The sequence below is a fragment of the Solea solea genome, chromosome 9, assembly GCF_958295425.1.
Source record: "Solea solea chromosome 9, fSolSol10.1, whole genome shotgun sequence".
In the NCBI taxonomy this organism is placed as follows: domain Eukaryota; kingdom Metazoa; phylum Chordata; class Actinopteri; order Pleuronectiformes; family Soleidae; genus Solea; species Solea solea.
Window position 1 is genome coordinate 8,648,151 of NC_081142.1, and position 13,021 is coordinate 8,661,171.

The 13,021-nt window shown below is 41.4% G+C and overlaps 1 long non-coding RNA gene across 1 annotated transcript; it reads right to left on the reverse strand.

The window, feature by feature from the left end:
• Positions 1–553: 553 nt before the first annotated feature.
• On the reverse strand, positions 554–10,219 carry LOC131465954 (uncharacterized). The gene is made up of 3 exons (XR_009241356.1): positions 10,140–10,219; positions 3,648–3,706; positions 554–2,264 (listed from the first exon to the last, which is right to left on the reverse strand). It is a non-coding gene; the product is annotated as an uncharacterized LOC131465954 (long non-coding RNA).
• Positions 10,220–13,021: the final 2,802 nt, after the last annotated feature.

Consider the following 13,021-nt stretch of genomic DNA (forward strand, 5'->3'; position numbering starts at 1 on the left):
GGCCTTAACTATCTCCCCATATTTTTCCATTATGATTAATTTTCATATAATCCCTGAACAATATATATTTTATATAGATCCCTGTTTATTTTTAAATAGGGAATGTTTGGCTGCGTTTGGCACGTTGAGGTGACTCAGTGAAGTTGTGGCTGCGACATTGGAAACACCTCCAGCCTCGTGTCGCTCTAAAACAGGTGAAAATGAAACTTTGTTTATGTTGACATCTAATCTTATTTCAGCGTGAAAAGTGTTTTTTTTTTTTGAAAAGTAGTGGAAAAACTCGCGATAAAATTGAAGTTTACTATCCAGAGTGAAAGGCGATCATGCTGAGGTCGCGGGGCCAAACTTTTTAAGACTAATGTTTATTTAGAGAAGTGAGCGCTGTCTATGGGACTCCCCGTTCTCCCAGAATGCTGCACTAATGTCTTTACCAGGTCTGAGCAGACCACCAGCAGGACTGCTACGGCCTTTTAAAAACGGGACCATTCTCTCAGTACATATCACACAGAAGACACTTTGTCCCACTAGTCCAACACTTAAATTTACAGGCAAGTGGATAGAGCAAGATTTACCTGAGAAAATATTTGTCATGTATGTCCTTTTTAAGAAAGAAAAAATGCTCCTGAAATTGATCTGTGCTCCAGTGATTCTGGAAAAAAACCCACATTTGAGCTTTTATTAATATTATTCACACAAACCACCGTCACATTCAGTCTAAATGTGTTTTTCTTAAAAATAATATAAAATAAAACAAAAATAATACAATTAAACTGGATTTTGGAGGATCCTTAATCCACTTTATTTCCCTTGGATCCAAAATGATGACATGAACATTTAACAAAATCCTTATCAGCCACCCTGAATTGCTACGTGTCAATATACACCCACCATTTTGACTAACTTGCAAAAGATATTTGTTTGATTAGAAAGTGTAAAACCCACAAATTTGCTGCGCATTTCCCCAGTGTTTGGGGAGCAGCAGAGTGTTTTCTTACAGTTTGTAAAATTGAATTAGATACGGTGGGGAATCTGACCTCTCGCCAGCCCCGCATATTTTTCACCCCTCAGGTTTTTAGTGTTCCTCTGGTATTTTTGTTTTCTCAGCTGGAACTGCCATTAGACATTATGTCCATTTTTCTATCTCCACCATCTCTCCTCTCTGACGCTTTGTACCCTCCCACCTCCGCACCAGGCTCCTACAACACTTTCTCCTGCGGCTGACACTCTGCCACCAACGTTGATCTGACTAACACGCTGACTTGGTCAAGACTTCAACACTGCGCAGCAGATCAGGGGCATGCGCACTGTGCACACATACACACACTGTGCCCAGAGGAAGGCGCATGTAAACACAGGAAATCGCATGTAGCCATAGGACCTTGTGTCAAGTGACAGGGCTAATCACATGGGTCACTTTGTTTCCTTGTGGGCATTTTTTAGGGCAAATATTACGAGGTTTGTTTCATTTAAGACTGAAAAAAGTAAAACAAATAAAAAAAAAAAAATAAATAAAAAAGTGGTAACACAAAAATAAATGTAGTTTATTCAAACTAAAGATAGCACATCACAGTGTCGCCAACTTTTAAGTTTGATAGCCATTTTCTTTTTTAGTCTAGATTTATTCAATCAATAATTCACCCCCTTATCATTTTTATTGGTATTTAAGTATAATTATACAGGGTGGAGTTAAAATTCAGCAGATCACCAACAAAGAAAACAATGTAATTATAAATATACACATTAATAAGTGCAAAACCTAAGGTTTCTGCAAAGAAAAAAAAGATAAAACAAAATAAATAAAAACAACAAAATTCTGCCCCACCCTTCCACCATATATACCCAAGCTGAAGATGGGGGTTAGGTGTCATTCAATAATTCATTTGAACTCATAAACACATTTCTCTGGTCCTAATTCTATATGTTAGGGTTATAAGTTGTTCAAATGACTTAATGTACCGTCGTCACTGTTGATTTTAAAGGTTGTAAACACACTTTGCTTGACACTGTGTAATGACAGTTCTCATGCTCAAACTTGGTTAGTGCTGGAGTATCCCATTTATAAAGATAGACACCTTTCTATCTGCGAGTTATCAGCTAAAAGTGCCTCTGCAATTGCACACAATATAGGCCCATATGATTCTCCAGCACATAAGAGCCCTGAGGAGCCACAATAGCAGTTATAGAGTCTGCAGCATCGCAGTCTGCGAGCTGCCACTTCACTGGAGGGGCAGAGTGTACAGGAAGAGTCAAAGGCCCACACATTTCTAAAGATGAAGAGAGATGAAGAGAGATTAAGACATTTTCATGTCATTTACATTTATTATCCAAGTAGGACCGGACACACAAACACTCTCTCTTCCCCCCTCTACTAATTTTATTTACATGAGTCAATTCGGTCTGATGCAAATGACAGATGTGATCCAATTAATTTTTTTTTAAAGAAAATTCAAATTACAGTCGATCACATGGTAGAAAAAACTATGTAGGCTACTCCTGCACAAACCATGTGCGACTCCCTTAAGCCAATGGAGGCAAGTTTTGGATAAAGGCAGCACATCTCACCTCCAAAACAATTTCTTTTTTAGCTTTTTCAATTCTCATTATGGCTCTTACGGTTTTAATATCTACATTTACAATCGTCTTTTATATCACATGCACATTTGACTTGGTGTAACCCTGCAGGTTGACCAAACATAATACAAGTCTCATGAAACGGCAGAGCTGCTCTTCATATACCTCACATACGTCAACTCACACAAAGATCAATCAAACTGTATCTCTACAGTAAGGCCTTTTTTTTTGACATTTTCAATCTCAGCTCATGCAAAAAATAATGATATACAGCCGTGCACATCACTGGGCTTCATTTTAAGACTGTGTGTGTTCTTTGCAGTTGAAATCCTACTAGTACTAATGTATTATAATAAGGCATATATTTTTTTTGCATCAGAGTGTATATCTGCAAAGGTGTGTGTGTGAGCACAAGAGAGTTCACAGAAAACCCCAGGTTGAAAGCGAGCGGAATGAAAAGGCCAAAGATGACAAGGCCACTCTGAGGCTCATTATAGAGGAGAAATGTCACACATAAAGAAAGGAAAGCAGTGCCGAGAAGCAGCCTCCGCAGGGGTGAAATAGCCTGAGATTGTGCTCTGAGTAGAGGTAAAGGCGCATGTGATCATTTGTGTGTGTGTGTGCGTTCGTGTGTATATGCATTTGGATGGGGGGAGGTTAATGCTGCTCATGATAGTAGAGTCATTTCACAGGGCTCGAGGCACTGCTGGATGATGGATTGGAAGCTGAAGGGGTGAGCAGATGGGTGAGTACAGAAAGTGAGGTTAAGTGGAAGTTAGATGTTGCAGATCTAAGTAGATCAAAAGTGGGGAAGTGTGTGTGTGTGTGACAGAGAGAGAGAGAGAGAGAGACAGAGAGAGATGGGCGGATGGGTAGAGTTGAAAGTCATAAAATTACTGTGGATATTGTGCTTATGTCTAACTTGACATATTACGGATTACTAAAGTGTGAAAATGTTTCAAAAAACTCGTCAAACTTATTTTCCTTGTTTAGTTTCCATAAAAACTGTATCTGTTCTCCATGTACTTGTGTCTGGCCTCCTTTACACCTGGCAGTAGAATCCCCCCTTACAACACCTCACTCTCTTCTTCTGCAAAGATGTCCAGCAGTAGAGTTCACCGTCACGTCCTGTGCACTGCCATATCAACAACAAAAACAACAACACATTAGCTACACATGAAGTCACGCTATTGTATGGATTCCTCTCTGCTTTTCGAAGCAGGGGAAGAAGTCATCTTCAACAAATGGAAAAACGTCAAAAGCAGACAAGACAGCACAATTTTGTCACCAAATTCACATAAGCTGAGCTCGGAGCCACCAACATATTTCCACTCCCGTAGTTGTTGTTGTGGGTGGAGTGGAAATGCATCGGAGACTCCTTGCATTTACACTTCTGTTCAATCTGGTCACAATGCATCGCCAACCACCTCCTGAAGTGGTTTGGCAGATTAGATATAATAATCCGTCCTCGAGTGTACTTACACCTGTACTTACAAGTGGTCAGGCGCTATCTAGCAACATGGCAAGATAAGTTGTATCATAATAATAATGTATTTTAGGCAAGGGCTTTGCTTTGTTAAGACAAACCAGCACAAGTGTACTTTCTGAAGCTGACTCTTGCTACGCAAACAGAGTAGAACTTTCTGGTATGCGAAGGCCACCGTAGATGCACTTGGGTAAGGGAGGGGTGAGTGGGAGAGTTCTTGGTCTGTTACATCTGCAGTCTCACCATTAGATGTAACTAATTCTTACACACTGGAACTTTAAGTAGGGAACATAATTTTCCTTGAACACAAACTGAATTTCTTACAATATAGCTAATTTGAAATCTTCATTGGATTGTTTTTCTAATTTGAAAAAGTAACTTTGGTGAGAAACTGTAAAGTGAGATTAAAGGTTATAATTATGTAGGACAACTTCATGGTTAGTTTATGGTTTGGCACGATAGTTAAAAACTTTTCACTAAAGATTGAAAGCTAACCAACATGAAATGGGGATGAAATGGGGCATTGCACCACAACGCCACAAGCAGTTTTAATAAGCGCTTACCACCATACAAATATAGCTTGTTGAAACAATATTGTAAAAGTCAACATACAGATAGGACCCTGGTCAAAAACCTGCAGTCGCATGGGGCCGCTGAACCCTGATACAAAACCAGCTGTCATCAGCCAGGCTGCACAAAGAAGTATTTTGAGATGCCAAAAACATAATGTTTACCATATTTGAGTTTGTTAATGCCATCAGCAAAGTAATATTTGACATTCATTATGTCAAATATGCACTGTGAGTATAATGACAATCTAAAAAAGAGCTTTGGATCTATTCAAGTCTAGACTAAAGTGGTGGACAGGCTGACAGGCACTGGCATCCTTAGAGCCACATTTATAAAACCTGTACAGTGTGATGGGGGAGGTTGTGATCCTGACCAGCAGGCAGGTAAGTAGACAGTGGTTGTGCCTCAAAGAAAGGGGCTATTTGGGTGGAGAGAGACAGGCCACACTGCCGGGCGCCAACAAGATTGGGGGAGGAGGGAAGTGAGTTGTGCATGTTCATGTCTGTTTGTCTTCTCCCAGATTATGAGCTGGCTGACTAGGACAAGCTCTCCGGGTGGCAGGCTTGTCACAGGCCTGTCAGTGCTCTGCCGTAGACCATTGTGGCAGTGGGCGATTGATGAGGGGCAGCAACAGGAAGACTGTGAGTTAATGGGGAACAGGAAGAGGATGAGTTGACAAGAGGAATATGGGGAGAAGACAACCCAAGTTCGATGTAGTGAACTAAAACAAACTTTTGCAGAACATTTAACATTTAATAAAAACCATGCAATTTTTTGAAGATGTGGTCAAGTCAGGTAACTGAAGGGTCTGTGGTTGGTTCAGAAATTCAGTCTGTAGACTGGAATGTCAACAGATATCTGCTGGAAAAGGATATATTCTCTCCGAAGCAATCTCCCACTCCCCCGTCTTGTTGCCTCGTGTATTATTAGGAAAAAGTGCATTTTAAGTCGAACTCCCCTTTGACATATGTGGTCGGACCAAGGAAAACACAGGAGAGAGTAATTATCAAACTTTCCGTCAAATCATTAAAAATGTTGTCAAAAAGCATAGCATCTCTCATGAAGTCATGTGAATTATTCAGCACAATAACAGTTGTGTCCAAACTCTCAGACAGTGACAAATACTACTCAAGACCACAGCTAGACAATGTGATCACCATTTCAGAAGATAAACAGATCTGACACAAAATATATATATAATCCCTGACATGTTTTAGGAACTCTCCTCAGCTCTAGGCTTCCTAAAAAAATGCAAGACCTTTTAACCCACAGGAGAAGTCCCAACTCCTTCCACCTACTACTTCAATAAGGTTAAAACAAACAGCTCTTCCACATAAAGTCTGGTCTTATCCCGCTCAACTCTGAATCTGTTCTCCCCCTTTTCTAATTATCCTAATCCTCGCATCCACAATATGATGTTTCCTCTGACTTTCCCCCGACAGCCGCCAAGGGATGTAACGGCTGATGTACAAAGGGTAATGATCCTTCTTCCTTGCACCCCTTCTTTCCTTTCCTCTTGGTTTGCTCAGTGGCTCTTCCTCTCCTAATTCAATTCTACATGCTTTTCTTGGCTTGACCGCCTCCCATTCTCTTTCAACAATTTTCACTCTGCCTCGATTCTGCAGTTTTTCTCTGACTCCCTTGCTTGCTCCATTAAATCCATCTTCACTCAGAAAACAAAAACTATTCCTTTGCTTCTTCTCCCACTCTTCTTCACTTCTTTTCACTCCCCCCTTTTGTCTCCCTTGCTCCCAGTTGCTATGTTTTTAGTGCTGCATCTGATTTGCAACCTCTGGATGGTCCCCGTCTAGCTCTTCTTCTCCAGGCTGTCTGCTTCCCTCAGAGGGAGCACCTCACCAGGGCTGAGAGGGGTCATGCCTGGGTGAGGGATATCACTTCCCCCTATCTCTTTCTGTCTTTTCCTTTGTCACAACTCATTCACTTTCCTATTTAATTCCTTTCCTCTCTTCACACATCCTCTTTATCCTCTTTTGACATCTCTGTACAGTGTTGTGTCGGTCTCGTATAGCCTTGTGATATTACTGTGTCATATTATGTTTAAGTCAGGACAGACAGAGGCAACAACTACATTACGATACTGAGGTGAGGTGGCTGAAAATACGTTGGAGTATGACTGAATAAACAAAGAAGCCCCCATGAAAATTTGAGAAGTGAATTCTGCTGCTCAAGAAACCCAGTCTTTCAGCTGTCTGACAGGATGAACTCTTCCTGCCTCCACTTGCCTCTGCTGGTGTATACACACACAAGGGCTCCATCAGTCAGATCTGATAGTATGGTTTGCCAGACCATTTCTTCAGATCAAGGATGCAGTTTACAAATTATATTACCTTTTTTTCTGTCCATAAAGACCAAACAGAGGCAGAATAATAACATGAACAACACAAATTTCCACAGGTTATGCACTGCAGCTTTAATGATTTGATTGAATTATGAGAGGGTAAATAACTGTTTTTTCAGTATTTCCAGATACTGGATACTGTTCAGATGGGATACATTAAAATACATGTGTATAATATGTTTTTGTGCTAACACACAAGTGTTTTAGGGTAAAAAAGTATGAGTGCAGTGGTGTATGAGAGCACTGATGATTGCTGTTGTGAACAGAGATTCAGAAAGAGAAAGACCCACAGAGACAGAGTGATGAGGAGAAAAGAGATAAAACGGGGCAAAGATAAGATGGAGATGGTGAGGAGAAAAAAAAAGAGACTGGCCGACATGCGTTCTTGTTGGGGGCAACTGAGGGGATCGTCTTCCCCCCCTGCCCCTCCCTGGCCCCAGCCAGAAGACTGTGGGGGTCCCTGGGTTCCTGAGGAAAAACATCTTGGCCCCATCACCCCTGAACCCAGTGCTGGGCTGTTTACCTTGGCCTAGCTGCCTGACAGCTTTACTGATGTTACATACAGGCACACAGGGACACAGAGAGGGAGAGGGAGCAGGAGCATGGGGAGTGAGGAGGAGAAAGAGGAGGAAAGAGGGATGGATGGGGAGTGGAGAAAGTGCGGAGGATGGAGGACGGGTGACAAGGATAGAAGATGAGGGGATAGGAGGAATGGCCCTGGGATTAGTTGGAAAATGAGAGAAAGGAGGGATAAAGGTGGTGGGAGAGTGAAAGGTGTGAGGGAGCGAGAGTGTTAGCTTACTCTGATCTTAATCATCACAATCAGATCCATTCTGGGAGATCTCCAGAGGAGAAAGCTGTTCAGAGGGCAACAGAGGGTGCACACTAAGTACACACTGAGAAGAATTATTGCCTGCAAAAAGTCTGCACTAAAAATACAAGCATTCATTTCCATCAGCTTTCTAAGTTTTTAGTATCATTGCACAAAGTGGTATGTAAGATCTGAAAAGCAAATGTGGAATGGAGACTCAATATTTTGACAAGAGGTAACATTACTCATTACAGTGTAGACATGTATAGGCACTTTCCATACTGGTCATGGGGAGAAAATGAGACAGGGAAGGAGCTACTGGCCTCCACTGTACAAATGTTGACATAAGTATACTATATTTTAAATAAATGCACATTATCAATTTTTGGAAACAAAGCTTTATGTCGGAAACTCCCTTATTCATTCAACTAAAACAAATATGAGAAAAGGGAAGCTGACCTTTGTAGAAACATCTCATATGGTCATGTTTTTGCACAGGGACTGAAAAATAGAAAACTGCTCATTTTGAAGATGATTTTAATTTTCACTCTTCGTCCATTTAGGACAAAACCTCCCCTCATTTTTGGCAGTTTGTCTAATTGTAGGCGTTTGTTTGTCCATTTCTGGGCCATAGTGATGGGTTGGGCTGGGCCACAGGGGTTTGTGCGATAGGGTGGGAGGTCTGTGTTTTGCAGCTTGGAGCTCTAAGTCTTGTTTGTCTGTCCTGAACAGCTGGACAAGCTGTAATAATACAAATAGGCCTTTGAACAGGCTGCTGTGTTGTGCTGCTCCAGCTTGAGTTACATCCCACACACACACTCACTCAGAAACACACATGTGACAAGATTACTGCAACCACAGAGTCATACCCCAAAAACACACAGGAACACAGGTGGATGTACAGACACGTACAAACGCCATCACAATCTGTTTTCTATCCCCGGAAAATAATCCCACGCGGATGTCTTTCTGTCTCTCTGTGACTAATCATGTTAAACTCAGCCATCACTCTGCCTGACGGACTGTTTATCCGTCTCCTTTGTTTGTTTGTTTGTTTGTGTGGCCGGAGGGGTGGCTTGCTTGTTGTTTGGTTAACACTGATCATTTGTCACAATAAATCAGTAGGGATGGACACAAACACAAACACACACACACATGCACGCACTGATTCTGTCTGACGCAAACAATTCAGGGTGACTGCGCTGTCATTCACACACACTGGGAACTGCAGCTCTCTCAGAGAGCACAAAAAGTGACATAGCTGAGTGCCATGCGACTCCACTACACTGACGGATGACTTCCTCAGTTGTTATGTAATTGAGTCCAGGGCTTCACCTGCCCTTGCCTGGCCTGGCCAGTGGCCTCTGTGCACAAACACCAGGATATGAGAGACAGGGAACTGGTGTGTAGGTTACTGGGTCACTGCTCTGGAGATCTATACAGGACATCCAACGGGGGAGGAAGGTTTAATTTGCCAGATGATTCTGATGGGCATGAACCCTTGAGTAAAATGCTCACACAAAAGAAAACCCAAAATATACAGATAAAGTATGAATGTCATATCACACTGATTTGTTAAACCTAAATGAAATAGAGGTTTGACAATGTAACATGCCCCCGGGGACAAGGCCAGTAGTCAGATTATATTTTGTCTGTCTCATCCAACAGATAATGTGTGTTTTCTTCTGTCATACTTTCATTAAACATACACACACACACACATATATATATGTATATATATATATATATATACACTATAACAATATCTCCACTTTAAATTTCTCACCCTAAACATACGTTCCCTGGTCACATAATCATAACTCAGGCAATCAAATCTCTGTACATCACACATTGACACTGTATTACTACACACATTAAGTAAAATACAATTTACCTCTTAGGTCTGCTGCTTAGAGCTTTACAGATTGCACTTTTAATTGCAAATGTATTTATTTGAGACTTGTAATCCACAGTTGACTTCAACACAAACACACAATGGAAAAGTCCATGTGAACATTGACTTAGCTAGCAAGAGTTAGCGTTACATTACTAAACCAAAACCTTTGACACAAACACCAAACCACAAACACAATATTTATCAAAAGAGCACTATAATATGAGATGAACCAAACAGACGCAAAGAAGAGCAAACAATGGGACACCAAGTTCAATAACGACATACAGCATGCGCAACCAGTTAAGCTAGCACATGTTCCTTTAGCATTAGCATTGTGACTACACAGTGCTCAAAATAAAACAAAACACGTGCCGGCCGGCATTTACCATCACTTTGTAATGAAATGTTTTTGACCATAAATGTGTCATTTTTAACTGTGACTTACCTGAAAACAACAGAGAAAGGATGAGACAGGCAACAGGTAACGAGCTTCCTTCCGTCGCTTCCGTTATTCCCAAGACCAGCCACGCCAAGTCTCACTGAGGAGGTCTTGCCCCCTTGTGGCGACAACTGGAATGACTCTCTCAACATTATACATAAAGCTCACTAAAATAAGGCTCTTATTCAACAATGAACACATGAAAACTATACATATTGTACACAATCAAATCACGTTGTGTGACGACACATTTGTGTGTGTCACAATAACAATAATTATCACTGATTGTTATTTGTAACACCTTCCTGTTATGTGTCAGAAATCTGTTGTGGATGAAGCTCTTATTGGTCTGAGACAATACCCATGTTTCAACAGGCTTTTGACCAGTGTGAATGTGTTTAAGTGTCGCATTCAAATGACTTGGCCCCGATCAACATTACTGAGAAAGGAATCAATTTGGACAATTGAGTAAGGAACCAAAGTAAAAGATCGAAAATTGTACCCAATGGAAACCTTTTTTCCTGAGCTCAATGTGTGGTTTTATTCTCCATTCAACTTGTTTTGACAGTGGTACATGTGTGATGTGACAATTCACATGTGGATGATCCAGAGATATAAAAAAAAAACCAAAACACGACAGGGTAGAACAACCATGAACAATTTTAACAGGTTCATTTGTGTTCAAAAATATACCCCCAATTGGTCTAGCAAAATCTGGAGCATTCATGACAGAGTGACATGAGGTAAACAAAATCCACAAAAACACAAGTACAAGAGGGAGGAGTTACGTACAAAAACAAAAGTGTGTCTTTGTCCTGTGCTCTCAGACCCTCACTGCCCTCTTCTCCTGACCTCGAGGCTTGGGGGTGAGTTTGTAAACTCTTTCCCAGTGACCTCAAAATCTGACACCCTGTCCTCTGCCTGCAATAAAACACCAACAGTGGCACCCACACCACAAGCCGCACACAAGTGAAGACCATCACGCAGGACTCTAAAGTGTCCACTTCATCAGGGAGACAGGACTATTACCACATTGTTTGCTTGTCTACTCTTGTTTGTACTTCTTAATTTCTATGTGAAATGTATGTTGTGTAGAGACCAGTGTGTTGCTCCTTCACTAGTCAATGTTTACATGGTTGCACATATACGCCCGTTACCCATTTATCAGCTCTCATATTTACTTGTGAACTTTTGTGGGAGTGCACATGACAAGGTTCAGTGATTTTTCTTCTTCCTCACTCGCTGTGACTCCTTCACCACTTTTTGTTTTGACACGGCATGCTGGGATTGTGTTGTGTTTGGTTTGCAACCCCCAGCCACGGACTTCATTAGATAATGGAGGAGAACAGTATTTGTGGTGGGAAGGCGAAGGTCACAACAGTGTTTGGAGTACACACGTGTGACTGATCGGTCAGCCGTGTTATATTTGATTTGAGATGTGCATAAAGTTATATTGGCTTTCCACTATATATATCAACTGGGGGACTTCACAACATTAAATGACTGACTTCTATCTTATATTATAGCATTTATTCACGATATACATCTTGAGTTTGAGTGTTGAAATAAGAAAGATAGTTTAGGTCAACATGACGATTTAGGGTTGTTTGGTACAACAAGTTAGCCCGAGAAAGTACAAAGAAACTTTATATAACACATGAATATAGAAAAAAAACATGCAACACTCTCATCAGTTTGACAACACGTGCTTTGCAAATACAGCCTGCACAAACATACTGAAAATACACACAAAACCACCCTAAACTGCTAAACCATAGCACTCACAAACACAAGTCAGTCCAATCAGCAAGACCAAAAGTGGGCCTCAAAAGGCTTTAGGAGGGAGATAATTGCTCTATTGATTGATCAATCGATCAGGTCAGATGAGCAGCAGGTAAAAGCTGGATTGCAGAAGTAACATCTGGGAAGCAGAGCTAGACAGGGTGGCAAAACAGCTGGAGATGGAAGACGAAGCAGGCAAAAGTCCAACTATTCAGTCGGATATGAGCATGGAGCTAAATGTAGTGGAGAAACTGGAGAAAACCTGGACGAACAGGGAAAAACAGGTTTAGATACATGGAAAATATTTTAGGTCTTACCCGAGAAGAAAGTGGACATGACTAAGACAAAATTATTTGTAGTGGGTTGTATGTGGACCCATGTGGCTTTCTTATTTTGAGGAATAAAGTGAATGCTTTATGTGTCAGCTTCAAGAGTATGTGTTGTATAAAGGAGCGTTCTGGGATGTGCGGCTTTCCTCTTGTGATCCAAACACATGCTGGAGTTTAATGAAAGAAGCTATAGAAAAGAAACATATCTTACACACACACACACACACACGTGTGTTCTGTTGCCCTCCAAAGTTTAACTAGTGGCCCCTGCTGTTTGTTTAGTGTTTATCCCGTTTATGACAGCCATGTCTAATGCCCTGTAATAACATGTGTGTTTCTCATTAGAACCAGTGGGATCCACCTTTGCGAACAGGAGCAAGAAAGGAGAGTACATAATGAGAAAAGGCGAGAGACAGACACAGGGGAAAAAAGTTTTTCCAGAGAAGCTCAAGCCTGGTAGTGAAGTGACAGATGACACGGGGGAGGGAAGAAGAAGAAGAAATCAAGAATTGGGTTGGAAATCAGCTAGGAAATGGCTACAAAGGATGAGCAAAGGGGTTGAAAAGGGAGGGTGAGTTTGTGGGAAAGTGCAGGAGGGCATGTGGAGGCCACGCGATCTACAAAAAAACAGGGTGAAATGAAGAATATGATAAAGCTGCATTGGCCAGTGGGCGCCAGATTGAGCGCGCAGGAAGGAGGGAGCAGTGGGGATAGAGCTTTAGAGGGGCTATCAGGAGCAACACATCTGCAAAAGCCATTAAGGAGTGTGTATGTATG